Source organism: Amblyomma mixtum, chromosome 6, assembly GCF_055824585.1.
Source record: "Amblyomma mixtum isolate Tamu chromosome 6, ASM5582458v1, whole genome shotgun sequence".
Classification (NCBI taxonomy): Eukaryota; Metazoa; Arthropoda; class Arachnida; order Ixodida; family Ixodidae; genus Amblyomma; species Amblyomma mixtum.
Genome location: NC_143017.1, coordinates 120,636,604 through 120,664,453, shown reverse-complemented (window position 1 = coordinate 120,664,453; position 27,850 = coordinate 120,636,604). Strand labels below are relative to the sequence as shown.

The window sequence follows — 27,850 nt, the reverse complement described above, 5'->3', positions numbered from 1 at the left end:
CAGCTGCTACCACCAGGCAGATTCATTTTATGAGAATGCGGAGGTTGTTTTTCGGCAATAATAATAGCATCACTATAAAGTAGAAGACTCCACAGTTGATAGAAGACCCGTTTATTTATAAATTGGAGCTATACTGTATTGGGATAGTATAGGATACTACCGGCTACCATCTCCAATAGTTCAGTCACGGCCACCGAAGGAAGCGATTCCCAATGAAATGAAATCTTTGCAACCACTCTCAATCTATATGCCCTTTTCAGACACTCTTAATTGCACACTTTATTTTTATTCTTTTTATCAGTGTAATTGCTTTTCGTTTCCTTCTCCCAGAAAATGCGGAAAAAAATATAGCACCAATCAAGGCCTACTGAACATGGAGTGCATTCTCGCCAGGCCCTGCCTGCTTTTCCAATTTTCACACTGTTGTTACAACGAATGCTCATGCGCAAGAAAAGAAGCAGTTCATTGGCACAGCTGCCACTAAATGGGTAGCCGGCGCTGAGCCTTTCATAATGTAGTAGGATGCTATTCCACGAAGAAAGCAATCGCGTTTCTTAGAATTCCGCGAAAAATATAAACGTCGTGAGGTCTAACTGTCTACTTCCCGTCGAAAGAAAAAGAAACTAATATTCTTTCTTCATCGTACTGAAAGAAAGCCTTGGTTCCGGTGCTGTTAGAAAAACGCACCTCACGAAACTTCGCGCCCGAAAGCAGTCTTGAAAATCCTTGAGGCCCAAGAAAGAGCCTCTGATCTTTGAGGCCCAAGAAAGCGCTCAGATCTTTGAGGCATAAAGCAGTGATTCCGCTCAGGTTGTGGAAACACTTGCGTTGTGTTCTCGTGGGAGCTGAAGCTGCACTTAGTACTAGAGCCTCACAGGCTTTCGTTTGATCCGATTCATTTCATATAACCTTTGGCATGGTGTTCATTCTTTCATTCCTTCTTCTGGCCAAAGCACCGCAGAGTACCAGATATAAACAGAGGTTAACTAGCCGTAACGTAAGGTGTAGTGACACGTACCTCGCTTACTTTTATCTCTTCCTTCTAAGTTTCCTGTAGGATCGTCTTGTGCAGGGCTTGACCCAGGAAGACAAAAAAAACGTTCCGTGGGTTAATGAGACGGTTCTGATTGAAAAGAAAAGAAAAGTGAGCATGCTGAAATGAACCGCAGTGTCATCGAACCAAAGACCTGCGGCAATGCAAAAAAGACAGGGAGCAGTTTTGAAGAAAGCCCGTGGATTTGAAATCTATTTAAAGCTCGCCTAATTGAGCAGAACAGAAAGGAGCTCCATGTGGAATTTCCGCGTGGTTTCGATGGCTTGCAATTCCGCAAAAGTTAACCGGAAGCCGACCGAACAGTTGAAACGCCCTGTTTTCGCTCTCCACTTTTTTTTATACTCGTGCTCAGCGGAAGATGCAAACGACGCTTTCATTGGGAGTTCAAGTAGTGGTTCGTTTTACTTTCTCTGCTCTCAGGCAGCTTCAACTCATCGTAGTCGGTTTCAGTAGGCCTACGCATCAAGGCAACCGAATTTCACTGCTTTAGCAATAGTATAATGAAGAAGGGTTGTGGAAGAAGGAAGTTCGGTGATCTCGTTATCAATTGACTTTTCAAACTGATGCGATAAGGTCAAAATACGCAGAGTGTTTAAGGGCTAGATAAACGAGTAAGCGAGGTAGAAAGTTTTTGGCCCATAAGAAGGAGAATGCGAATAGTGCAGTGACTCAAGCAGCACAATGCAATACAAGGATATTCTGAAGAAAACTGGAATACAAGGCAAAAGAAAATCGTTAAGGACTAGAGCCACGACCTCTGCGTGTCGTTAGTGGCACGCTGCGCACGTCGCAACTTACAGTTGCCGACATTTCAGAGTCGCCCGCGTCTCACTATATATTTCTGTCGCTCTAGATGTCAATCGTATAAAACATGTGTATCCTAATAAATGAGGTATATAAGTGCGAAGCATCGTGGTTATCTAATGATACGTAAGAATACATACAATAGCGTCCTCATGAACATAAACCATTCCAAGATCCGCTCAATACTTATCTACAGTGTAATGCACAAAGCAGTATGAAAAGGTCTAACCAGGAATATTATTGTGCAGCTAGCACCACCTGCATGTTAAATTCGATGTTATCCTACATATATCACAAAAGTATCTCCCAAGCTTACTGCAAACCAAATTATGATGTCCATAAGATCCTTTAGGGGAACGCCGATGATTATATTGGAAGAATAAAAACGGATGCCTTTCAAAGCACCCACGCCACAGTCATGTCGAAGTATGACAAAAGTGATCTGCATAAATTTGTTTATATTTTTCGACACCGAGGTCACCAGTGTGATGCCTTGAGGCAAAAAAAGAGCCAGATAGAAAGATCAATGTTCTTGACAGGATAACCCAAAATGCTTGAATTTTAAATGGAACGGAAAGAAAAATAATGCAAGGCTAAGAATTTTAAGCAAACCCCCATAACAAGAAGGAAAAAACAATGCTTATTGATTTTACTAAACAAATGTCCTTGTTCCCCGTTCTTATCAATAGCGTTCCCAAAAAAGCTGTTCTTTCAGTTATGCGTTCGTTTTGTCTTCCTTCCTGCCTAGTTTCACATCTCTGTGGGTACATTCATTATCACTCTCAAAGGGCTTCTGGGAAAGCGCCCCAAACAAAAGGATTTCTAGTTCTTGACTCAGCGCTTGTGCCGACGAGGATGTTCCTCTTTAGTGCACGCACCGTTAATGCAAAAAGTATTGAAGCACTTTCCATGAAGTTCTCTGCACCTTGCTGGGAAGTTTTTTTGTCGAGTTCATTCGGTATTTCTTTTCTTTTTTTTTTCTGCGGAAGGGCGGCAACAGCGCTTTTGTCTCTTTGCAAAGCCTTGTGGCTACTTCAACCAGTCTTATCTTTTCTTTCCATACTTTTGCAGTTCAGGTCATATCAGTTATTTTTTTGTACGGTATAGTGTCTGCATCACGATCGGACAGCTTCCGTACGTTTCTGGTCTGTAATCTTATTTTATGGATCCCTATTCTTCCGACTGCCTGCCAAACAGACCGCTAAATTAAGAACAGCCTCGCGTTATACATGGAGATCAAAATGATGGCTTCCTATAGTCGAACGGGCTTCCTTCCATTCTCCCGTTAAGTTCAGCTGTGTGATGACCTCATTCATTGGGAATGAGGCTGGGTGACTATCCTTCGGTTCAAGCAGCGAAACGACGTATCGCTTGGCTAAGCCACAACAACACCCGCGGATTGTTCATTCATTCACCCTACTGCGTTTTAGTGTGCGGGTTTGCTATTTTTACGGGTTTGTGCGAAGTGAAATAAATAAATAAAAATAAATCAAATGAATAGCCGCAACTGGGCTTCGTACCCGCAGCGGCGCGAACAGGTCATCTTCGCTGGCCACTGCGCGATAGCACTAGGCTATCACCATATTTTTTTGTTTCTCTTTCATGGTATTTATTCTACATGGTTATGTAGAGAAAGGATATATATACATATATATGTATATACAAAAAAAAAGCTATTTACAGAACACCTAGGTAGGCGCTACGTGGCTCAAAGAAGATAAAACACGCAACAGGACTAAAAGGCCGGCAAGGTTATACAGCGCATCATAAGAGGAAGCCAATCCGGTAGAAAGTCCAATTCTTTGTAAATGTCTGTTACCTGCCGCAACATTCGGCTAAAATGAATTCTGGGCGAAACAACAGGTTCAACGTTGCGGTCTTGCATGCGCGTTTTTCAAAGGCTATGAAGTCCAATCAGAAGAATCATATCATAGGGTTTCGAGTTGGGAAACAACAAGGTAGCACACACTGTAGGAATTTAGGAGAAAATCTTTCTGCAGCGCCCTCTGCAACGCATCCCAAAACAAAATCGCGTCTTTGCGGTCTATAAAACAATGTTCAATTGTTTCCGGCTCATTGCACAAGTGGCAGTTCACAGAAGACACAAAAATGTTTTTTCTATTGAGCCACGTGTTGACAGGTAGTGTTTCAGTGTGTAATTTATATAAAAATCTTTTGGTGCAAGGAGAAATTAGCATTTTACGCACTTGCTTTAAAACATCATGACCCTTGAGCCCAAGGTATACAGAATGATACTGTGGGGGCGGAAAGAGCGTCGTTATTAATTCCCTGTACAGATTTTTACACGAAGCAGAATATAAGCACTCATTTGAAAACCGAACTGCCAAAAACCCACGCAGGCATAAACTTCCTGCATAGAGAATGGTAAACGGGGGCGTTCAGCAAAATTTTAAGAAGCTACTAAGTTCGGAAGTAGAGTCAGGAAGTTAACCTGGAAGAATGCTTTAATAATCGGGTGGGAACAATCACGAAAAAAGAAGAGACTGGCAACCAACTGTCTCACATACAGGTGCTCTACGCCCAGTCCTCCTGCACAAACAGGCCTGAAAAGGTTATCACGAAGCATGGACTCAGATTTGGAAGACCAAATAAACGTAGCAAATATGCGGTGGAAACGCTGTATGTAATGTCTGGCGCAGTGATGGGACTGGAGTAGGTAATAAATTATTGTTGCCAGAAAAGCGTTGCAAGCCTGGGCTCGACCAAAAATTGAAAGCCGGTGCGGGACAAACGTATGAGCATAACGTTCAATGGCCGGAATTCGCTCTCTCCAGTAATGAGCACTTGATTTGAAGGCATAAAGTGGAACACCATGATATTTAGGAGGCACACAAGACCATTCTACTCCAGCGTACACGAGCGGAGTTGTGCCCCACGAACGAAACCATAGGACAGAACTTTTGGAGCGATTCATTTGAGCACCAGAAACGATGCCAAACTGATCTATTGTGGACAACACAGCATAAATTCTGGGCTTCTCAATAGCGAAAAATGCAAGATCGTCAGCATAAGCTAGCAATTTGAATTCATTTCCCAAAAAAAGGGAACCCGTGTTTGTTACTGTTACGCGAAACACTCAAACAAAGTGGTTACAAGTAAAGAGCAAAAAGCAGAGGAGACATCGGACAGCCTTGCTTCACGGAAGAGCGGATGGGCACGGGGTTCGAGAGCTGGCCATTAACAATTAATTATGTTGAACAGTTGCTACAGCAAAGTTGCACCCCTTAAGCACAGTAGACCCCATATTTGCTTGCTTTAGAAGTGAGAACAGAAATGAATGGCTAAAACGGTCAAATGCTTTCGCAAGTTCGATCGGAAGCAGAGCAAACTACTCATGAGAGCTGAAGGAATATTCAAGAATTGTACGCGTAGTGTGAACATTACTTCGAATGAAGCGGCCTCTCAAACCGCACGTCTGGTGAGATCCAACTAATACCGGCATTGTGAATTGCAGGTGATTTGATTCATATGAAAAAAAAATTGTAATCCACGTTTGCCAATGTAATGGGCCTGTAACCTTCTACGGAGCGCGGTTTTCCTTCATCAGTAGTTTTCGGAATTAGCACTGTATGGCTTTTGTAAAAGACTGAGGAACGGCTCCTGTATCGAACCTCGCCGTGAAGACTTGCAGCAGGACTGGAATGAGAATATATTTAAAAGCCTTGTAAAATTAACCAGAAATTCCTTCAGCAGCAGGCGTTTTTGAGGCTGGTAACTGATCGATTGCTTGTTCTACCTCTTCCTGCGTGAAAGAGCCGCTAATACCAGACAATCGTCTTCTGATAAAGGGATAACTAAGATGCTGAAATGCGCCAAAATTTCCGAATTATGCGCACCAGGAGAAGCACTAAACAATTCTCTGTAAGAATCCACAAAGATGGGCATCATATCGTTTGTACTGGTCACTAGTTTGCCATTGGACATCATCCCCGAAATAAACTTTGCAGTCGCACGACGGCGCTCATCAAGCAAAGCTCGTCGTGTCGGATGCTCACATTGCAAATCATGCTTGTGCGAGCTCGAACACGGGCACCCCTGTCGCGTTCTGCATCAAATCTTTGTAACTCACTTTTGACACTAGCAAATTCATCGGCATATAAGCCAGGTGCCTCGCATTCTATTTCATAGAGGTTGTACAAATTTTTCCTGAGTGTCTGCTCCTGATGTTTCCTGTAAAAGGACCTCACGGAACCAGTTTCTATAGCTGTAGCACGCACGTCCTGCTTAAACATTTCCCAAGCGGGCAACAACGGCATAGTGCTCGAGAAACAGGATTCCAATTGCGAGCGGACACGAATGACAAATTCTTCATCATTAATCACTGAGGAGTTCATCTTCCAAAGCGCCCATTTCGGCCTAAATTTCGAACAATCACTGCCTCCGAGGCGAGCAACCACCATACAGTGATCAGGGAATGAAACTGGCACAGTGTCACAGACCAATCCTCGGGAGACAAGTGCGAAAGAGGCATAAATTCGACCTGGGCGAGCTTGAGAATGGCCCTGAAAGCGCGTGAATAGGCGGGAACCAGGACATGAAGCTCCGGTAAGAATGAGTCCTGCATCTTCTGTAACAAGTGACAAAAATTCACCCCTCCTATCCCTGGGTATATCACGACCAGCACGATCACCTGGGTCGTACATATAATTAAAGTTATCCATTAGCACAACGTGCCGGTCACAGTCCCGTAAGCTGGCTATGCTTTCAAAAAGACTGATACCCTGCAGTACTGTATTAAATACATAGACATTAATTTGTCGCCGTGGCTTTCCATAGAGCAGAACATCGCAGCTTATCAAGCGGACCTCATTATCATCGCATCAGGCAATCACCGCAGCCGAGCACGCCTCACGTTAAACTGCAACACACTGTCATGCTGTGCATTGCGCATCATCTCCATGGACTATTAGAACAATAAAAAAATGTTCGCGCTTTGGGCAATGTAGCGGTAGTGACAGAGAGATGTGTTCTACATGCATTGGCGTGGACAACGTTTCGCTAAAAACACGGCCCTAGAGCAATACGCATTAGCGTTAAACAACACTGCTGCAGAAACGCAGCACTGGAGCATAGGCCGCCGGCGTACACTGGGTAAATTGGCACTGACGACGAAAAAGTTTAAGATGCGCATGACTGGCACCCTGGCGCAGTGGACAGCTCAATCGCGCTTTCAGGTACGTGGCGGCGACGTCCAGCTACCAAAAACTGTGATTTCGCACAATATTTTGTGCTTAGCGATGCTAAACCGCCAGCCATTTTTTTGTCATCCTAAGCAGGCATATGTTGCATGCTTGAAATTAGATCAGGGCTTGACAGTAAATAAAATTCATAGATGATGGCATCAAGAAGCGTTATTTCCTTCACGCAGAAAGCACGCTTTTTATCACTGAACGTAAGTCCGGCTTCGTCGGCCCTCAGTGCGGCTAGCAGGCGCTCGTCATCCTGCTGTTTGTTGTTACCCCAGATTAGTACACCGTTGGCGCTGACAGATACTCCTGGTAGGCATTCAAAATTCTGGGTCAGAGTATGTTGAAACAACGCAGTAACGATAGAAATGCCAAAAGGGAGCCATAGGCAGCGATAGCTACTGAACAAGGTACCAAGGTTTTGTGGTTTGCTTCTCAGTGGCATAGTGAAGCATTGATGTCACCCCTTAAGTTTTAAATTTATGTAAGGTAAGGAGAACACCTGCCCTCTCCTTCCAGGACCTTTCCATGTTCAGGGAAGCCATAAGAACTCTACAAGTCAAACGGAAATCATAGAGGCTGGTTACTTTGTCAAGGATGGTACCTATCAGCGATGTAGTTTCATTACGTGGTATCTGATGGAAGCCGGAATAGGTGTGAAGGCGAGGAAAATATTGCGTCTCTGATAGCTCCCAGCCAATGCCTTCGCGTGCAGGCATTAGGTAGAGTTTGTGCATGATATAGTTGCTGTTCTCTTTTGTCCATGCACACCCAGAGGCTTCCGTTCTTTTTGCGTGATATGACAAAAGGACTCACCCACTCAAAGGGCTGCAACACATGATGATGCAATCATTAAATGAATGCACTTTCAACGCGGAATGTCAAGAATAATCACAATAAATAATATTTACGACCGTCTGTACAGAATGGCCTGCTTTTGATTAGAAATACTGACAAAAATGACGCACAAAACCCTGCCGTCCACCATGATATTCTGTAAGAGGTAATATCCAGGCAGTTTACTTTTTTGTGTCCACACTGATCTTTACCAAAAGCCTGGCTACCATTTGCTTAGCATAGCCACCGCGGTGTCTCAGTGATTATCTTGCTCGGCTGATGACACGAAAGACTCGGGTTCGATCGCAGCCATGGCGGTCGCATTTCGATGGAGGCCAAATGCTAGAGGCCCGTTTACTCTGCTACGTCAATGCGCGTTAAAGGACTCCAGATGATCAAAATTATCCGAAGTGCTCCACTACGGCGGCCTTCATAGCCTGGGTCGCTTTGAGATTTTGAACCCGCTAAAACCAATCCAAACCATTTGCTTAGTAATTCTCAAGCTACTGGCAAAACAGGCTTAAGGACTACATAGTGCATTAGAAATGACTTCTGCCGAATGTTCTAGAGCAGAACATTAAAGTGAACGCCAGTCCGGATATATTTCACATTTTATGTTTTTCAGTAGACAAACATCTGCCCAAATCAACCGACGATTCTTAAAAAGTGAAAATCCTCTACCTTAAATCAGTTCATATTGCTAGTATAGTTCTACTCAACCTTGGCGTATGAGCGGACTGAACTGCATTCATTTCTATTTTGAATCTCAACGAGCGCATTTTTTATAAATTCTTATTTCACATCTACGCCTCATTGTAAACGGAGTTCTAGTCATTCGCTCAAGTCATGAGCTAATAACGAAATACAGTACGGGGAACGATGGCCTGTCTGGAAAAGCTATCGTACGTGGTGTTTTTTTCTGAAACAAGCGCCTATTGTACATGATGTTCTGGAAGCTGCAAGTGGTGGTCATTAGGCTTCTTTGGGGTCACGCCTTTACTCGCGGCTTAAGGCCATCCTGTGGAACACGTGTACAGTTTAAGCATGTATACCATTTGCAGTGAAAGCGCTTCCTATCTTTTTTCTTCAGGCTGACGACGCACACAAAAGTACACTACAGCCAGCCGATATTGCAGTAGCCCTAACGGTGCAACCGCAGGACTTATGTTCCCTGCTAGCCTCTCTACGTGCTCCAAGGATATTTAATTGCTGGTTACAGAGCGAAATATTTCAGATTCCTGACCATACCTTTCCTTCTTCCTTATATCCAATGCATGCTTGTGCTCGTGCGTCGACGCTTTTTGACGGACTCTGCTTTGAGAAGTTGAAAACTTTGTTTTAATAAAGCCTTAATGTCTGCATCTAAGCTTTCGTATAACGAAAGACGCTTCATTACCATGGCTATTATTGAGAGTTTTCAGCGCATCTCTAGGGAATTTCTTACGCACGTAAACGGCTCATCTTCATCTTTAAACATTGCAATAATTTTTTTACATGCACTGAACCTACACGCTGGCGACTAAGTTGAGCTAATTTTAGATATACAACGATGAGAAAACAGCAACCGAGTGCTTGCGAACTCTTATACCACCTTGGCTCTAGGATTCTAGTTAATGCAGCGTTTTCCGCAGATGTTCATGTAAACGAGACACTCGTAATAGTGAGATTATCCGTGTGGGCTGTACAAGTAGACCTCGATGCAGAAGCATCGAGTGCATTCCGCGCCGAAGCGAGAGTGGCCCGGCATTTTGCCACCGAGCCGAGATGGTGCCAGAAAAGCGCTCGAACTAGCTAAACACTAGCACTGTGTAGGAGTTAAAGAACGCCGCCTGCTAGCCCTACGTGTCTTATCACTTGTGGGGATCCGCGGCCCCTTTTTAAGTATTTGAACTGCTTGCGCATGTTCCAGTCAATGTCTAAGTGCGTACGGGTGCAGCGCAACTGCGCACGACCGCAGTGTTGCTCTCGAGATGTGGAAGGTTATCGCTTCGGTGATGACTTGATACCGCCAGCCAAAAGGCTTCCGGAGGGAGTGCGGCTGGGGGGCGATTATGCTTTCGGCTGCCAGCACGAGCCGTCGGGATGTATGCGCGGACGGCGGAGCGGCACCATACGACGAGGATGAAGACAGAAAATGGAAGCTGCATCTCGGAAGGCGGAATACCTTTTTGGCGTAAGTGGCTGCTGCGCGAGCAGCCTGGTTTCATGTACCGCTTCGAGCCCTTACCTGTGCCGCTTTGTCCCATTCGAGTCTCAGTGTGTTCTTGTTCTGCCGCGCTTAGGAGCTAGCGCCAGTTTTGCAGTAGCCATAGTATTGCGCTCTCAAGCGCCTTGACTCCATGCTCTGCTTCACCACTACGTTCTATGTTGTGCCCCTTGGGAAGCGCGTTGGTTTGGTCCGGAATAAACCGCTCTCTTTTAATCTGACTGTGGGTGTGTAACTAGTCAGGCGAGACCAGGGCAAACAGGACACCGTTTCTTGCAAAGCGGGGCCTTCACACTATAGGATACTTGTTCTTCAATGAATTAACGATGCTTTGAAGCTTCGACTTTCATACTATTAAGCCCGGTATACAAGTGCGAATTACCGACGAACAATAGACGAACTTTGCCTGGTGTGGTTAGCGGGCGGCTCTTATTAGAAAAAAATGCTCCTGGGTGCTACTTTAGATTGGATATATATTTCGGCCTAGCAACCGACATATCTCGAAGGGGCCCACATGCGGCGGTAAACGGGAGCTAATCGCAGCGCAGCAAGCTCGCTCTGCCTGTCGCCATGGCACACACGCTACGCTACGAGGAGATAATGGAATACATCTTGCGCTTTCCCTCGTGTTCGCAAGATCTGCTTCGGCGAATACAAAAATGCGAAGGCTGCTCCCATTTATCATCTCCATGCGAAAGTGGTTCACAAATACTTAGCCTTTTTGTTGAGCTTATTTCATCTCAAATACTGGCCGACCTAAAATCATTGATTCTGGAGAATACCCTGACTAATTGAAGATAACCCAGGAACCACAAAGTATTTACAAATTTCTTTTGCATCACCCAAAAGTGATATAGATATTTGTTTGATTGGTCCAGTGCAGAAACAGAGAAGATTGCAAAAAAACTACCTTTTCTGTTTCTTGGTATTTGTGGTATGAGTGTGGTAACGATCCGTTTTCGTCACCGCGTTACATCGAGATATTTTTAGACATTTTTCATCTCGTACAATGTGCAGCGATTTACTTTTTACAAAGAAATATTCAGCATATGCAAGTAACACCAGTGTTAGTCTTCCTTGGTAGGTTTGTAGCAGCATGCTCGTAATAGTTTGGTACGTTCAGTTTGGCGCAAAACGACAGCGGATTGTTTCAACGAGTTATTTCAAGCGTTCAAAAGCGTGCAAAATGAATTTCCTAAACTAACAAGTCTGGTTTGTGATGTATCCTATCGAATGTATCCTATCGAGTTCGGCGGCGGCGTGCGACAGACACCGTGTTAAGCATACTTTTGCTATTGCAGTTCTGCAAGCCGCCCGCGCATATACCTCCTTGGCATTCACCACCGTACCTTGGCCAATCCCCCCGCGTGATTATGTCATGTGGAGAAGAAGAAGAAGAAGAAGAAAGAGCGCCGGCTCCTGAGCTCGTCTCAACACCCTGCAGCGCATGCGTGGTGGGACTGAGGTGAGCGGCAAGGGGGCGTCATCGGAGATCGGATCGTGCCCCATAAAGAGTGCGACTGCACAGCTTGGCTTCAGTTCGGTGGCGGCGTGCAACAGACACCGTGTTAAGCATACTTTTGCTTTTGCAGGTGAGGCTTTTGCTACTTATTGTGCAATCCAGAAAACAGTCTGTGCGCCTCTGCCGAACACAGCATTGAGTGTCGAAGTGTGTGTCCGTACACGGTCTGAATTTGGTGTTAATCTTTGTCACGCACTACAGTGTTCGCCATGAGCAAAGATGTGAAAGATATCAGTAAGGCGGTAGAAGATCTGAAGCGGGAACTGAGGGCTGATCTCAGAACGTTGAAAGACAGCGTGAAAAACTGCAATGACACATGTGGTGGCGTAAGTGAAATCAAGAATGAGTTAAAGAGCTGCAAAAAGAAGTTCAGGTACTTACGAAGAAGAACGATGAGCTGACAGCAGAAAATAAACGGCTGACTGAAAAGATTGGGAACGGTACCAGAGAGCTATTAATATTGAGATCAAACGGGTACCAGCTGCCGGCGACCCATGCGACGCTGTCAAGAAAATTGGAGCTTTCCTAGATGAACCAATAGCTGACTCCGACATTGATGTATGCCACCGCTTCCCAGCATTCACGCAAACAGAAAAAAACACTGTTGTCCGTTTTGTACAGCGCACTAAGCGCGACAAGGTTCTGCAGAAATTCCGGCAAAAGGGGCTAGCAACTAAACATCTTGACTTCGGCGGGGAAAGCTGTTTTGTGTACTGAAATGAGCACTTAACTGCTTCGAACAAAAAGTTCTTGGGTGCTGCGGTTGAACACAAGAAAGTGATGGGAGGGAAGTTCATGTGGACCTCCCATGGAAAAATTTATGCGCGCAGGGATAAGACTGCAGATGTCTTTAGAATTGCCAGTGTGTCTGATCTGGAGAAAATAGGAACCTAAGCAAATCCTACAGGAATGCTCCAAACTCTCACTGAACGTTTGCAATGGACATGGCCGAGTGTTGCTATTATGACTCTGAAGCTTTCAACAAAGCATATAAAACAAGAGCACGAGAGCTTACAATTATTCATTTCAACATGCGCAGCTTAAAAAACAAAGCAGTTGATCTAGATATATTCCTGCAGTCCCAACCATGAAATTTAAAGTAATAGTTTTAACTGAAACCTGGTTAACAAAGGACGACATTCCGCCTTACTTTCCAGGTTATCCGTGCGAAAGCGTATGCAGGGAGGCAAAAAGGGGAGGTGGAGTAGCTGTGTATATTGAGAAAAGTATGCGGTATGAAGTTCTAGATAACTTGACCAGGACTAACGAAAACACAGGAAGCCTGTTTGTTAAAATATCTGATACCGCGATTGGAGCCGTATACAGACCGCCGTTTGGTATCTTGTCCCGTTTTTTTGACTGTTTAAAAAGTGCACTGAGTTATGTTGGAGCTATCACAAAATCGTTTATTATTCTTGGAGATGTGAATATTGCTACAATATCGGACAGCACGAATGCAAACGAATTCTGCGACATTATGCACTTGTATGCTTGCACCAACGTTATTACAATTCCTACAAGGGTGACTATTGATACTGAAACGTCTCTGAATATCTGTGTTCCCAACATGAGTTGTGAGGATATTTCTGCGAGTTTCATGATATGCGACCTCAGCGACCACCTTCCAGTATTCTGCTTGCGCCCCCCTGTGACTGGTAAATCCAGAAGCAGCAAAGAAAGGAGCTGGCATAGCACAATTAATGACCGAAGCCTGCGACAATTTTGCAGCCTAATCCAGAAAGAAAGCTGGGATGACGTTTACAAGAAAACTAGTACTACAGTCACTTACAAAATATTGCTGAAGAGGTTGCTACAGTGCTATGATGCAGCTTTGCCCTTGTGCGAGCATAACACAAAACTAAAAATAATGCGGAAACCCTGGCTGGCTGAGGACTTGTTTAAACGAATAAGAGAAAAAAAACAAGAACTTTCATGCTTTTCTCAAATGTCGTGATCTGCATTTACTGCAAGAGTTTAAATCCTACAGAAACAAATTGAACTGAGACCTGAAAAAAGCAAAGATCTAATACTTTGGTGGTCCAATTCTTCGTGCTTGCAATGACTACAAAAGGTTATGGGAGATGGTTAACGTTCTAATGAACAAAAGGCGCTCAAGCCATTGTGAAACAGATATCACAGTCGATGGCGAACGTCTCTGATGATCAGCTTGCAGAAGAAATGAATCTTAGGTTCATTAGCACACGGAAATATACAGGCCCACTTGCTAGCATGTACTACCATACGCATATAAACAGTCCAATGAGCTCTACCTCGGTTTTTTTTTCAGTCAAACTGAAACTTTCCAAATAATCGGAAGCTTGAAAAGTGACGCAGTGCCTGGAGATGACGGTTTAAAGGCTTTGCAAATTAAACATGCTGCAAATCATATTAGTCATGTGTTGTCCCATATAATCAACCTAATGCTTCTTACTGGGATGTTTCCGGATGACCTAAATATAGCTATAGTAGTACCCGTGTATAAAGGCGGCGGTGCAACAAATATGAGTAACTACCGGCCAGTCTCTGTTCTAACTGTGTGCTCAAAAATATTTGAGCGGGTCATTAATGATACTTACCAGCTTTTTCCAGAAACATAAAATAATAGCTGATGCGCAGTACGGTTTTCAAGCAAATAAGTCTACAGAACAAGCCCTTATACATATGAAAAACAAAATTATTGAAAACATAGAGAAGAAACTCTGAACCCTTGGTCTATTTATAGATCTTAGGACAGCGTTCGATACTGTGCAACATGACATATTGATAAAAAAGGAAGAGATCTGCGGGATTCGGGGCGTTGCACAGAGGCTATTGCAAACGTACCTGAAAGACAGATCACAGTACGAAGTCATAAACGATCTCACTTCGACTAAAGTGAAGATACAACACGGCGTCCCTCAAGGATCAATTTTGGGGCTTTTATTCTTTCTTATATATGTGAATGATATAACTACTATACCAGGATCCCCTCAGTTAATTATGTATGCTGACGACACGAATATATTTTTTACAGGAACAACAAAAACATGCCTTGAAAAATCTGTCAATGATTACTTATTAAAACTTTCCAGGTCGCTACAAGCCAATCGCATTACTCTAAATAGAACATAATCTAAACGCGTAATTTTTATACCCACAAGCGTTAGGGACCAGAACCCTATTAGCATCAGATATGAAGGTAGCCTGTTGGAGGAGGTCACTGAGCAAAAATTCTTAGGTTTATGGTTTAGGAGCGATCTGTCCTGGAACGCCGATGTTAGTTGCCTTAAGTCCGACTTATCACGGGTCATTGGCTGTCTTTACAGAATCCAGCACTTGATTCCATCTTGGATGAAGCAGACACTATATTATTCTCTATTCTATTCTAGAATAAGTTATGGTATTTTAGTCTGTGATGCGAGAGCTGATTCTAATTACAAAAAATTAATTACTTTACTGAAGAAGATATACGCATATGCTAAAATTATCATGGCGAGGGAAGGGAACTACGAATGCATCCATTTTTTATAAAGTACAATATGCTGAGGGCAGATAAGGTATGGTACTTTAAGTTGCTACAATGGATACATAAAAATCGTTGGTATGTCTGCCCGCATAACTCGTTTGTTTGTATTATGTCAGCGCGCATAACTTAATCGAATAAAAAACTGTGTAAATAAAAACGCAAAAGAGACGCAAATTAACCACAGCCAGCTGTAGGCTACCATGCAAGCACATAAATATAAGGCTTCTATTTTGATGACAAGAAAATGCTCTCTTCTCCGGGGATACGCTTTCGAACTTGGGTTTGAAACGAAAACCGCCACAACAAATGCCCGAAAAGATAACTTTCGTCGCCGCTTTCCGGCAGAAACACGTCTGCTGTTCTGATGCCATGAGTGCTCATGGGGCTTTAGGCGCAGCTCTTTTATCTTACTTTAGGACGAGGCGAATAAATGGTGCCGTTCTTTACGGCATCTCTCTCGACATCCTCTTGTTCCTTACAGGGCCATTTCTCCTTCTTCTATCGTCAACGTCCCTCCGGACGAAACGCACGGGGTGTGAGGAGATTTGATACGGCAACGGTGGCAGCGACACCTCGCCTTCAAGTGCACGCAGGAGCCATTGATGGACGCGGCAAAGTCTGCTGAGATTCCCCTCGCGACTACCTCGGAGACGGGTGTGCGCCAGTGCGAAATAAGTACTTCAGCACATCTAAGTTCTCAAATAAAACATCGTAAAGGAGGGAAAAAACTCGAAGCGTAACGAACGAAACAAAACAACGGAGAGAAGGGTAGGGTTTAAAGGGTCCTCGGTCGAATCTCGAGAGCAGTCGTGCCTTTAACAGAGAGCCCGTGTAGTTGAAACGCACCGCTGCTTGCGTGTCTCGCATGGTGTTGCCTTCTTTTACGGCCTTGCAGAGCCGCTTTTACGACGCATGGACCTGTTGCACTTGATGCTATTGGCTTGCTTGCCTTTCCATGCTGCCGGTATCTACCTTGAATAGCAGCAAGAGTATTTAGCTGAGTGTTTGTTACTGAGCACACTTCCTCTTCATGTGACGTAATAAAGCAAACAGTGTTTGACGGCGAAGGAGCGCGTTTTGCAGCCATTTTCTCCGTGGTCGAGTCTTCACTTGCAGACAAAGTTTCAAATCTCAGCCGCCTTTTAAATTAGATCAAGTTGGCTTAACAATAAGCCTAACTTAGAATGAACTCTAAGAAGCTGCAGTGTCGGGGCGTTCACGGTTGGGCTTAAAAAATATCTCGCAAAGAGTTCATCTAGTTCGAGATATACGTAGCACCTAAACGTTTGTTTTATATTTTTCTGCAGTTCTCATCTTTTGCAGCCTAATTTGTCGCCAGTGAGCATTATTGCATTGCAGAACATGCCGCTCTTGGCTTTAACAGAAGCTTCTAGGACCTTAAACTACCAGTTTGTTTTTGGGTTCTTGGAAAATAAGTACGAACCGGCTGTCCACATAAATGGGGGCGAGATGAAAAAAACATCCTTGAGATGTACGTTGTCAGTGAACTTTACAGGACCCAAAGTATAGGAAATTAGTGTGCGGTCTTTGGCCTCAAAACGGGTTACTCAGCCTTGGCCTGTCTGCTTCTTCAGGGCGGTAAACTGATACTGAGCCATACTGTAACTTATAAGCCTGACGATGATGAATCGTGCCGCCATGGCACTAGGTACTTTCCTCTACTCAAGTTTGGGTTCAAATACTCATTTCTCGAGCATTTCATCCCAAAGAATCTGAACAGCAGGCCAGGGGAAAGCTTGTACACGTTGTATCATCGGTGGGTACCCGACGGCGCTGCTTATCGAACCTCGCACCTTCTGCATGAACGGCGAATGCTCAAATCACTAGATCATGGCCGCAGTCCACTTACACAATGTACTGCACGATACCGCATCAAACTGCGACATACGACATCAAACACACAGTACCGTGTCATACCATACTATAGAATACCATACCATACAATACGACACCCAACGTACCACATTACACAGCACCAAAGGACATCCCATCACAACACATCACATCCTACCGGAAATTGCCACGCCACGCTTTATCGTTGCGTTGCATGCAATACTGTACCATTACGTTACGTTCCATACATTACCGTCTCATACTATGCCATATTTGTACGAAAACAGATTTTGCCAGCAAAGAAATGCGAACAGCCGTAGGCACTTTTAGGAGCTCATTGTCGCTCTTGAAAATGCATGGCTGTGCATGATGGCGCGCTTGTGCAAGAGAAACCGTTACGCTGGCCTTGCATAAAAGCCGAGCACATGACCAAGGAACTTCAAAAAATTTTCAGCCATCCCGTGATAGTCTGTTTCTGTACGACGTCCGTCTCTATCAAACAAGACAGGACGTATTACTATCCTGTCTGCAGTGTTTACTGTATGCTTCTCTATGTTACTCGTGCCCCATTATTCAAGCTCACCTGCCCAAATGGAGCTGCAGTAGCCTGTCAATGACTGGGCGGATTCGTGGCTGAGTTGCACTCTGCATCACTGTCCGGGTTAGACCCTCCGTTTCTATTTCGGTTGTCCAAGTTGCCCTTCACCGGAGATAGAATGCAGGGGTCACTCTATCTTTTTATACTTTTTGCTCTGAACCTTCCTACCTTTGCGCGTTTCTACCTTGGGGGGCATGTGGATGGGACGACGACACGAGGTGCTATGACAACGCGAAAGGACGAATAGAACTAGAGGTATGAAATTGGGCTTGCACTATGTCGAAATAAAGGGTATTTGGTTGATATCGTTTCGCGTCCACTGCCATGAAACTGAAGAGGCTTTCCAAATTGTAACACTCCTTTCGTTACTTCTAAGTTCTCGAAAACATTTATTAAATGCTAATAACAGCTGCCAATTAGGATTCTTGAATTGAGTAGTTCCGAAGTAAACTTATAGAATTAAACTCGCCAGTTTTCGTATATTGTGTCTTTGCTCCCACTCCGTGCAGTTGGAACACGTCTGCCGTGCACAACTCTTCCGCCATGCTACCCTTTCTTCATTCAAATCAAATCCCCGTCATCACCATTTTCTACATATTCGAGGGCTGGAAGGTGGGAGAGCACTCAAGAAATGCAAACTACAATAAATATAAACAAACAATAACAAGCAGCGCAGTTAGAAAAGCACACATTTTCAAAACCACCCCGTGTCACATAAAAGGGTTCAATAAAAGTAAAATGTAAAGAGAAATCGAACGTGTGCCTGCATAAGGTGGTACATTTATAACAATAATGAAGTAAACAGTAAACAACGCCGAGAACGAATCACATTAAGTAGATGGTGTCAGTGTTTTAAATCTGAAGCAGCAAACTAAGTAAACTGCATAGCGGACTAGCGAGGAGGAAATCGTTATTAACGTTATGGCGAAAAATACGAGGACCGTAGGAGTACACAGACACGACGCTGAACTGACAGCTGATTGTTGTTAAGCAGGGGTATTGCGCCTACAGAGAATCTGCCACGACTTCGCCACAGTGCTACAAAGAAACAATTTTAACTCATGTGTGCTTGATAGGATTGGGAAGCGCCTGATGTCTAATGCATATTTCCCTGAAACTTGTTCTGTAGTGCACATCTTCACGCAGAAAAGAAACAAACTGACTATTTAAAGAAAATATATGGATGCAAGAAAGATTTCCTTTCTTTCGCTTGACCCAAATATTTTCCCTCATTTCTCGTTGAGCAAATAAATCAACGGGAGATCATACCCAGGCTCTAAAAAGATACTGTGAGAAGCAGAAACTCGAGAACACGCCGGGCGAGCAGCGAGGCAGAATCGTGAGAAATGATCGCCTTGTGGGTTTCCAAAGCACCCTTCAAGCTCCAGGGGCGTCAGCGTCTCACTCATCCTCGCCGTAACAACAAAGTGGTGCTTTGTCCATCTCGGCAAAGCGAAGGAAATCTCTTGGGAAGGGAGTGGGAGCGTCGGGCGAAGACTGCTGCTTTTGAGAGCAGCTAGGCCTCGCGGTTTTCCTCACTTTTCCACCAGTGAGGTACGACGCTACTCGCCACAGCCGCTGCAGCCGCCGGACGCGTTTCCGGTCAATTTCGCCTTTCTCCCCAAATCGGCTCCCCCGGTAACCACCGCTTTCCGGCTAACCGTGAGAGGAAGGATGGAGGTTCGAGACGGCGATGCCGCCGACACGTAGACGCTAAATAATAAATGACGCGGGATTAGTGATAGCATGCATCAATAAAGAAATATTGTTGGCTGTAACGCAGGCTAAGACGAAGCTAATTTGCATTTCTTGAGCTCTCGCTTCGACAACGGACAAGTTTCGCCAAACGTTAAGCACCTTGTTCTTTTAGCGGGCCTGTCTTGGTGCTGTAGTTCAGACCCTGAAAACATACTTCCCTTCAAGAGACTCAGAACACTTGCTATTACCTTAGCGGATCAAACCTCTCACCTGTTTAATGAACAGATTCACAACAGCGCTACGGAACGAGGACAGAAGGAACACGAAAACACAGGATGGGCGCTGACGACCAACTCTTTATTGTCCTGTGTTTTTCGTATTCTTCTGTCCTTGTTCCTTAGCGGTGTTGTGAATCTGTTTATTAAGCATGAACCAACTAGCCCACACCCGAATCCTCTCAGACCTGTGCTTGCAATGCTATCGAAGCCGTGGATAAAGAGTGCAACGGCACACGGAAAAAGAAAAGAAGGAAATAATGTAACACGACACTGCTCGTGTGCCGCTGCGCGATATCACTGTCACTTAAGATCGAGTTGACCATCTGTTGGTGTTACCATGAAATGCTTGGCGAATGGGCCGGTTGTTCCAATCTGGATGCACTTCTGTCTGCTGTACGGAACAAACAACAAGATTAGGTGCACTAGAGTGTGTCAGAATTGGAGGTATTCAACCCAGTTATTAAGTGTCACACGAATATTCCTCCTCTCGCAAGAATTACACAGCTTGGAAGAAAATTTGCGGGTGCTAATTAAGAGCAGTGTTCCAACGCGTACAGCGAGTTTTCTTTTATGTACTATTAGGCTGTTTTTTAAAATACATCTGCGTACCGGACGCAAAAAAAAATAACAATAAGAGGATATATTGAACACATTAAAACGAGTGCATTTCTCCTCATGGAAGCTGAATTATTGAATCATCGGGCCGTCAAGCGAAAATTCATTAAAAAAGAACGTACCGTCATTTCCACAGCGCTCATGAAAATGTTCCTCTGTCGCATTCCCAACTGTGTGCACCGCTTTTTTTATATCAACTCGTACAATGGCTATACATACGTTTCCCAAGCATTAGAAATCAATAGTGAATCCTGCCTTGCCTTTCAACTGAACATTAATTACTTTAAAATGATGTTTAAATGTGTCCCATGTGCAAACGGTACGTTTAGAAGTGTTTCGGTTATATTTCCTACCAACAGGTCCGTGTGCAGAGCACCCGTTCTGCAGATTTTTGCCCGACAAAGACATGTTCTTCAAGCAGTCTTCGCGTGTAAATCGTAAGAAAGAGCGACGCTTAAACAAGACATTTTTTTTTGCCCTTCCTCGTTGTTGCGAATATTCAGAACTATTAATACAATGTTTTACGCAGAGGTTGTGCAGGAGCAATAAATAAATTAGAATTAACAGTGAATGGTTAGGGTCTCTAGGAGGGCATTCAGATCACTTCGTGCACTTCCGCTAAAATGCTCTGAAGGAATGCATTACAGTGGGAAGTGTTCCAGCATACTTCACTGAGAGTGGTTGTCAGCAGAACAGGGCTGTCTCGTTATTTTTCGCAAGTAGGTTTGGCCTTCTTACTGTTTTCAACACATTTCTTAATGGCTAAATGGTTTCTGCTGCTTTCGACAGAATTTTATTCAACTAGGAAAAAAGAAAATTTGCGTAATTAAAATACTCGAGGCGTGTACGTCGTTGCGTATGTTTGGAGTGTTTTTCATATTTACCATGAAAAATGAAAATTAATGCAGACTAACTTGCCTAACCTGCGGTACTAACATCTCGGGCTCTGTGCAGGAAGTTCAATCTATTTCACCTTCATTGGTGTATATGTTGTTTCTTGCTGTATGCGTAGTTCTATAGCCGTCTTCCGGCAGTGACCTCGACTTCTGTTGTCTGAGCTGTTTCGCTACAACGGTACATTTTTGCAGAGAGCATTTTGTATATTACTATTCTATCGGCCATGCACATTTCTTCATCCAAGCGCATTTTCTCAATGTCACTTACACCATTTGAAAAAGAATTTGTTGAACGTGCGCTGTGGTGTGTTGTAGTTTTTATTCCCATGGATAAGATTCTCTTCTACCAGTCGGATAATGTGAAAGCTTTCTCTTACAGTGTTACAATGCATAGTGCGTTGGAAGCCAAGCGTTTTATCCCCGGTAAGATCATTAGTAGATTTATTACTGTGGAACACAAACAAAAACATCGCAAAGCATTAAGAATTTGTGTAATTTGCAGTTATGCAAATGCACGTAAATTTATGATTTCATTATTTGAAAAGTATAATATTTCTAGCCAGAACTACGACTGCCGTTTTAGCATAGCAGTACGAGAACTGCCCTTCTAAGTGTCGTGAATGTGTCTTCCTTGTGTCTTAACTCTTTCGCGCAGTTAAATCTTTATTTCAGAAATGAACCAACTAGCCTGGCAAATCATTTTGCAACATAATCCTTTTGTAAAGCTTGCGTACATCTTATTGGAAGTCAAGAAACGAAGTTTTATGTACTGTAGGTATGTTTAAGTAATGAGGGTAGAGATTTCTGTAGCAGATTTTTACGCCAATACGCCTTTGAAAGAGGGTCAGTTAGATCGATATAGAGGAGGCCTTTGTCCAGCGTTGGGCGTAATTAGGCTGGCGAGAGTGATGCCAGTGAAATTAATGAGCACAGGAGAACTTTCTGAGAACTGAAGAAAAATAGTGCGGCGAAACGAGTAGCGACACGACTGCACGCGTTTTCCGCCGCATCTGCCGATAAGCGTGAAGTGCGTGATCAGCGTTACAGCGGCTGGCCTCTTCCCTGGCTTTGCTGAAGGGATGTTCAAAGTTTTAATGCAATTCTGGACTTAAGGCCGACTAATGATACTTTCTTTTCAAAACGATTCGGCTGCATAATATATTATGTTCCACAAAATACATACGAATCTGTAGAACTAGAGCGCAACTTCAAGGGAATTCACAGGCACTAAAAATCCCTTTCTGAGGTTTTGTCTGCAGATTCGGTTCAGCTGCTACGTCAGGTACTCCGTTTCTTTGTTGGTTTGCGTGCAGCGTTGGGTTGCGGTAGAAAGTACTTGCATCAGCTTCAAGAACCATCCTGAGACGTGAATGACAACGTCGACAAAATTTAGTGGGTGCGGCAGGGGACGGGGGAATAAGGTTAGTGCTCGGCTGGCTGGGAAAGAGCGGCGATCGACAGGAGACGCTTCTTCGATCGGCTGTTGCGGCGCGTATTGTTGCTCGGCTGGAAGTTGACGACGCTCACCTCACAGGATGGCGCTGTGCACTCATGGTGGCGCAGAAGCCTGCCTCCCGGGGTGGCCGAATTAAGAATGAATACCTCGGCATAAAAAGGAGGTTGCCTGAGTATCGTGTAGCCTCTTTTACAAACCAACACAAAAACGAAATTCATAAACGAACACATTATTCAGCATTTTCCTCCGTGCCTAAATTACCCGGACTAATGCAATCGGGATTGCCATTCATTGACTCATTGATTGGGGTTTAACGTCACAAAGCGACTGAGGCTATGAGGGACGCCGTAGTGGAGGGCTCCGGAAATTTCGACCACCTGGGGTTCTTTAACGTGCAGTGACATCGCGCAGTACACGGACCTCTAGAATTTTGCCTCCATCGAAATTGAGCCGCCGCGGCCGTGGTCGAACCCGTGTCTTTCGGGCCAGCAGCCGAGTGCCGTAACCACTAAGCCACCGCGGCGGGGCCAATCGGGATTGTTTCAGGGACCTTTTATATTTTTTTTACATTGCGACGTCGAAAACAGCATTCGAAATTAAGCACTATCGCACTCTTAGTGGACCTTCAGGGCCTTAATAAAGCGCTGCACAGGAGGTTCTTTACGCGGATAATAAGACCCGTGACTCGCAAATGGAGACGCAGAATGCTCCGTGTGCTCTTCCGCTGCATAAACTGAAACAGCTCAGGCGAACTATTGCTTAGGACTCAAACGCTATGTCTTGAAAAACGCGGCATTAATACTGAAAGGCGAGCACTTACAATGAAAACTAAACCCCTTGAGTTTTCACAATTCTTATACGATCCAAAACTCTCAGTCATTTATTTAAAGCTTCAGCAAGAATTCCGACAGTTCAGGAAAGTCCGTAGCTTTAGCGCTAAAATTTTCTTCTCGGATATAACGACTATAGTATTTGGAAACAGTGGAATTATGCTGCAAACAGAATCTCGCTGTTATTTTTCGTCCTATATAAGTAAGAAAAGCGAAGCATATCGTCACGCGACCACGAATTGCGCAGTAATTTATTCCTACCACTTCTGAAACTGTATGGGTGGCTTTCGAGAATGCAAGCGCAGGTAAAACCTGATTTTTTTTTTTCAAGGCTAGAGCAGTTTGACTGGCTGGCAGCTAAATCGATGTACGAGTACCTTCCAAAAGTGGTACTGAAAGCGAAAAATGAAAATCAGTGCTGAGCACAATCAAAAGAACATCAAAAGGAGTGCATTATGTTTTTGTCATTCTTCTGTAGAGCTTGCGAAGGTGCGAGGTGCAAGCTCTATGGGTTGCTCATATAGGCCTCGCGTTCCTTGCATCTTTCACAAGAGTAACGACACCATCCACACCCACAGGAAAATTTTCGTGACATCGCCATCGATTTTCCTCTTTGGAGTCGAAGTTGTTACGTATGCAAATTACTTTTGTTAATTTCCCGGGGGAGGGGGGCACATGTGCCAGCAAAACTGTATTGCAAGGAGGTTAGTTGAAAAATGTGTTGTTAAGTTAGTAATCACCGTCGAATTCGTAGTAACTACAAACTTATAATTACCCCAGAACCTTCCTCGTGTGGTACTTACATCAAAACATAAAAGACTTTTCACATGTGCTCATTTTTCTCTTCACTATACAAACCAGCAGATAAAAAAAAACATGGATACAACCTAGGTAGCTAAATGGAAGTACATTAAGATCTTTTTCTGTTAAAAAAATAAAATAAAAGAGAACAGAAAGACTTGTGCTAAAGCCTGACGCACTGACGCAGTATTATAGCCTCTTTGTTTTTGTGCAAACGTTAATGGGCATGAAATATAAATTCAGTGTAGACAAGCGTTGCTTCACGCGATTGCTGACACCCAATGTTACCAACATGATTATAGCTCGCAAACTTCTCGCGTGAGTTTAAAAATCTAAGTATCAAAATGTACACGCTGGTCGCTCTCTTCCTATGCTGTCCCTTAGTTTGCTAAGAAAAAAGAGATCAAAATGATATCAATATACCTATATAGTACCGCTAACATCCGAAACTTTTCTTCATGTTTTCTACTAAAACAAAAACTTTATATGCACTAAAACCCTACAACAAGGCACAGAAAACAAAGGCAGGGCTTCAGGAAGACTCTATCAGTCACAATTATTTTCTTGGCGTATGCGGGATGTGTGCATCAGAGGAAGGCTGACATGGGATGCGTTCGTACTAGCAAAGCGAGTCATGCCAAGTAAGCAGGGGAAGCGTTTCGTAAGACCGTGACTATCTGAACCCAAATTTATTTACAAATCCCAAATTTATTCACAAATCAAAATCATTCGACTGACCACTTTGAGCCCATTGTGTGACTCCACGCCAAAGTGATATTGATAGGTGGACACATTCGTAACGTGTTGAATGCATTCTACGTTAGATTTCAAGAAGGCTTTTCGCCTTAATTGTTAACATCTGCGCTAGCGGAATAAATTATTCGCCTGTGCACTTTCACGGCATGAACTTATCTAACAATTACGGGGCTAGTGTAACAAAAACTTTATTTAAATGGTGGAAAGAATTGCGCCTATTGCCTGACAAAAAAAACAAAAACAGAATTTACTGAGCTAGACAAAATAGCCTTCCGGTGTTTTTGTACCGGAATCATCAGGAAAGCCCTATGATTCTGAGACGTTGATTTCAAACCGGATTCAAAGCTTCACGCGGGAAGTGTTTTGTTGTGCTGCTGCTGGTGAGGGTATATCCTTCGCGTTCAATTTTCTCGGGCAGAGATTCATCCGAAGCGCTGCAAATGCATTGCACATTCAATCAGACGCTCAATGTGGCAGCACCTGGAGGCACAATCCTTGAAAGAACTCGTGTGCAGAACTCAGCCGGCCCGAAGGCAGTCCAAACTTGATTTCCGCGTGAATGGGGACCCATTTTCTACGAAAGAGCCGAGGGCTCCCAAGCACAGGTCTAAACTCTAAACATGTACATTTCGCGTTGATTTGAGTAGAACGGCACACAAACCAACACCATATTTGTTTTCGTATACCTACACAAGATGCCCAAAGTGTTCGAGCTTGTCGTGAAAGCAAGTTAAAAATAAAGAGCGCAATAGTTTGCCATTGTTGGCGAAGTCTTAAAGGCCGAACGGAACGTGCTTTAAGGTTCGGCGCTCGGTTCCTGCATTCGCGGCGCATTCTGTATCTTGAATGGAGAGGACGATGAACAGCGTGTCTTCAAAGGAAACATTTGAGGACACAATGCTGCCCGAACAGCATGGTAATGCGAACAAATCGAAACGAAGCGCAAACGAATCGAAAGGCTAACCGGAAGTCCGGGGAAGCACAAAATTCCTTGTTTCACACGTTTTAAACACGCGTAAACTCGTCTCTTCCTGACAGAAGCAGCAGCTCTGTTGTTACGTATCGCGCAACAGTTGAACAAAGTAAACGAAAATAAGTACGAACGGTCATTTCAACTTGTCTTGTATTTCATCAGATTAAATACATGCACCTTTCATGCCGCCTCTGATGTGGGAGCAACAACCGAAAAGCAGTGGAGTGGACACGAACGGCGACTCTCTTAACTATTCCATGTCGACCTAGACAATACGTGATACAAGGCGTTTGCTCGTTATCGAGTTTGGGAGCTTTTTCTAAAAAACGCGTGTCGTTTGCCCACTCTTCTAGCGTTCCCGCATAGCTACTTTACTGAGCCGAAGACAGTCGAACGTTCACTCGCTTGCATGTATAATGGACGTACGGCGATGAGCAAAGAAAAAGTGCCAGCAGAAAACTGCCTTTCGGCTCAGTGAGCTGTGCCCTCGTTCGTGCCACTCGCATTGAGACTGTCGTTGCTCTTTAACAGCGGTAGCCGTCGCTGTTTGAGCAGAAAAATTTGGAACTAAGAATTGAAAGCTTTTTTAATGGCAGCGCACCATAGTGTAGCTAATATAATTATATTTTTAGTGACTTGGAGAAAAAGAAGCGAACACATGTTGCTTACGGAAGAAAAAAATCTGTAAATGGCTAAGTTTCGGCGACTTGCACAAAACTTCTCAAAAATATTAAACCCATGTATTCAGTTAGTTGGAGTAAAAAGTCTATAATATACGTTTTGTGCGTTACTATGCCAAAGATGGGTATTGATATTTACTGAATTCTTCATGCTAAACTTTGCGGTCAACAAAAAAAAAATCAGTTTTGCGCACGAAGTAATTGGTGCTACTCTCTATAGGAGTTTCAAGGTGGACCTCGGGCCGTCCTGGAGATGACTGTATCTGTTACACTGCTGCTGACACCGAATCGTTCAGAACATGCCCGATACCTTTAGAGACGCCCTGAAAAGCGTGAATCTCCTCGGCAACAGCGGAAACTAAGGTTACAGACAGGCACTTGTCGATAGTCCGGGCTGGGAGGAGCAGTCTTCATCAGTCCAAACTGAAATAAAACGAATGGACGTAATCTTTCCTCACAAAGCAGTCGCTCGCACTTAAAGAGTCAAAAGTGAATTGTGGTAAATGGACAGAACACCGCCACTGCTGAGTAGGATGAGTGAGAGAAGAGGACACCACTTTCGGCGTCACACTTGCGTGTTCGCGCTGTGCTGGCTGGTTTCATGCGAAGTTCAAAAACACTCTCCACGGGCCTGATGAAAAACAACCAGTTTCGAAACCAAAATATAGTCCTTTTGCAACATACACATTGACGTTATGCGTCCGGAAGCGTTGTTAAGCATTGTTCAGAATGAGGCATTCGTTCCATCGTCCAAATTGAATGATTTGAACAGGAGCTGTAACGGCAGAGTTAAAGACGAGTACAAATGTCAAAGGAAGTAATGAGCTGCAGCGCCAGTTTTGCCTAGTGATCAGTGCAATTGTGCATGCAAAGCTGCAAAGTGTTCTGACTATAGGACGTAAAACGTTAAAAAGGTTTGTATATACTAAGTTGAAAGCGCTGAGGAAAAAAAAAAAGCTGGAAAAGGCATTTCAGGGCTCCCTAGCCCAGTGTATGTTCCGTGTGCTTAGCCGATGCTCCGCCAGTGTTATTTAGTGGATTGTTTAACAGATCTGTAGTTTCCCAAAAAAAATTTTCAACTGACCCTAAAACCACCAACATAGATACTACGAAATCGACTTTTAATCTTGAGCGTAGTCGGTTTACCGCTTACAGCAATTTAATCTGCCGAACGCGAGCGGTTCTCTTCAAATCGGGCTGGTGACTTCTGGCTGCCCCTACTGAGCTTCAAATAGTGAGTATTGAAACAACAGTTCCTACATCACTGCATGCGCGAACAT

General features: G+C 44.0%; 1 pseudogene; it reads right to left on the bottom strand.

Moving 5' to 3' along the window:
• Nucleotides 1–3,593: 3,593 nt before the first annotated feature.
• On the bottom strand, nucleotides 3,594–5,001 carry LOC149340212 (uncharacterized; annotated as a pseudogene).
• Nucleotides 5,002–27,850: the final 22,849 nt, after the last annotated feature.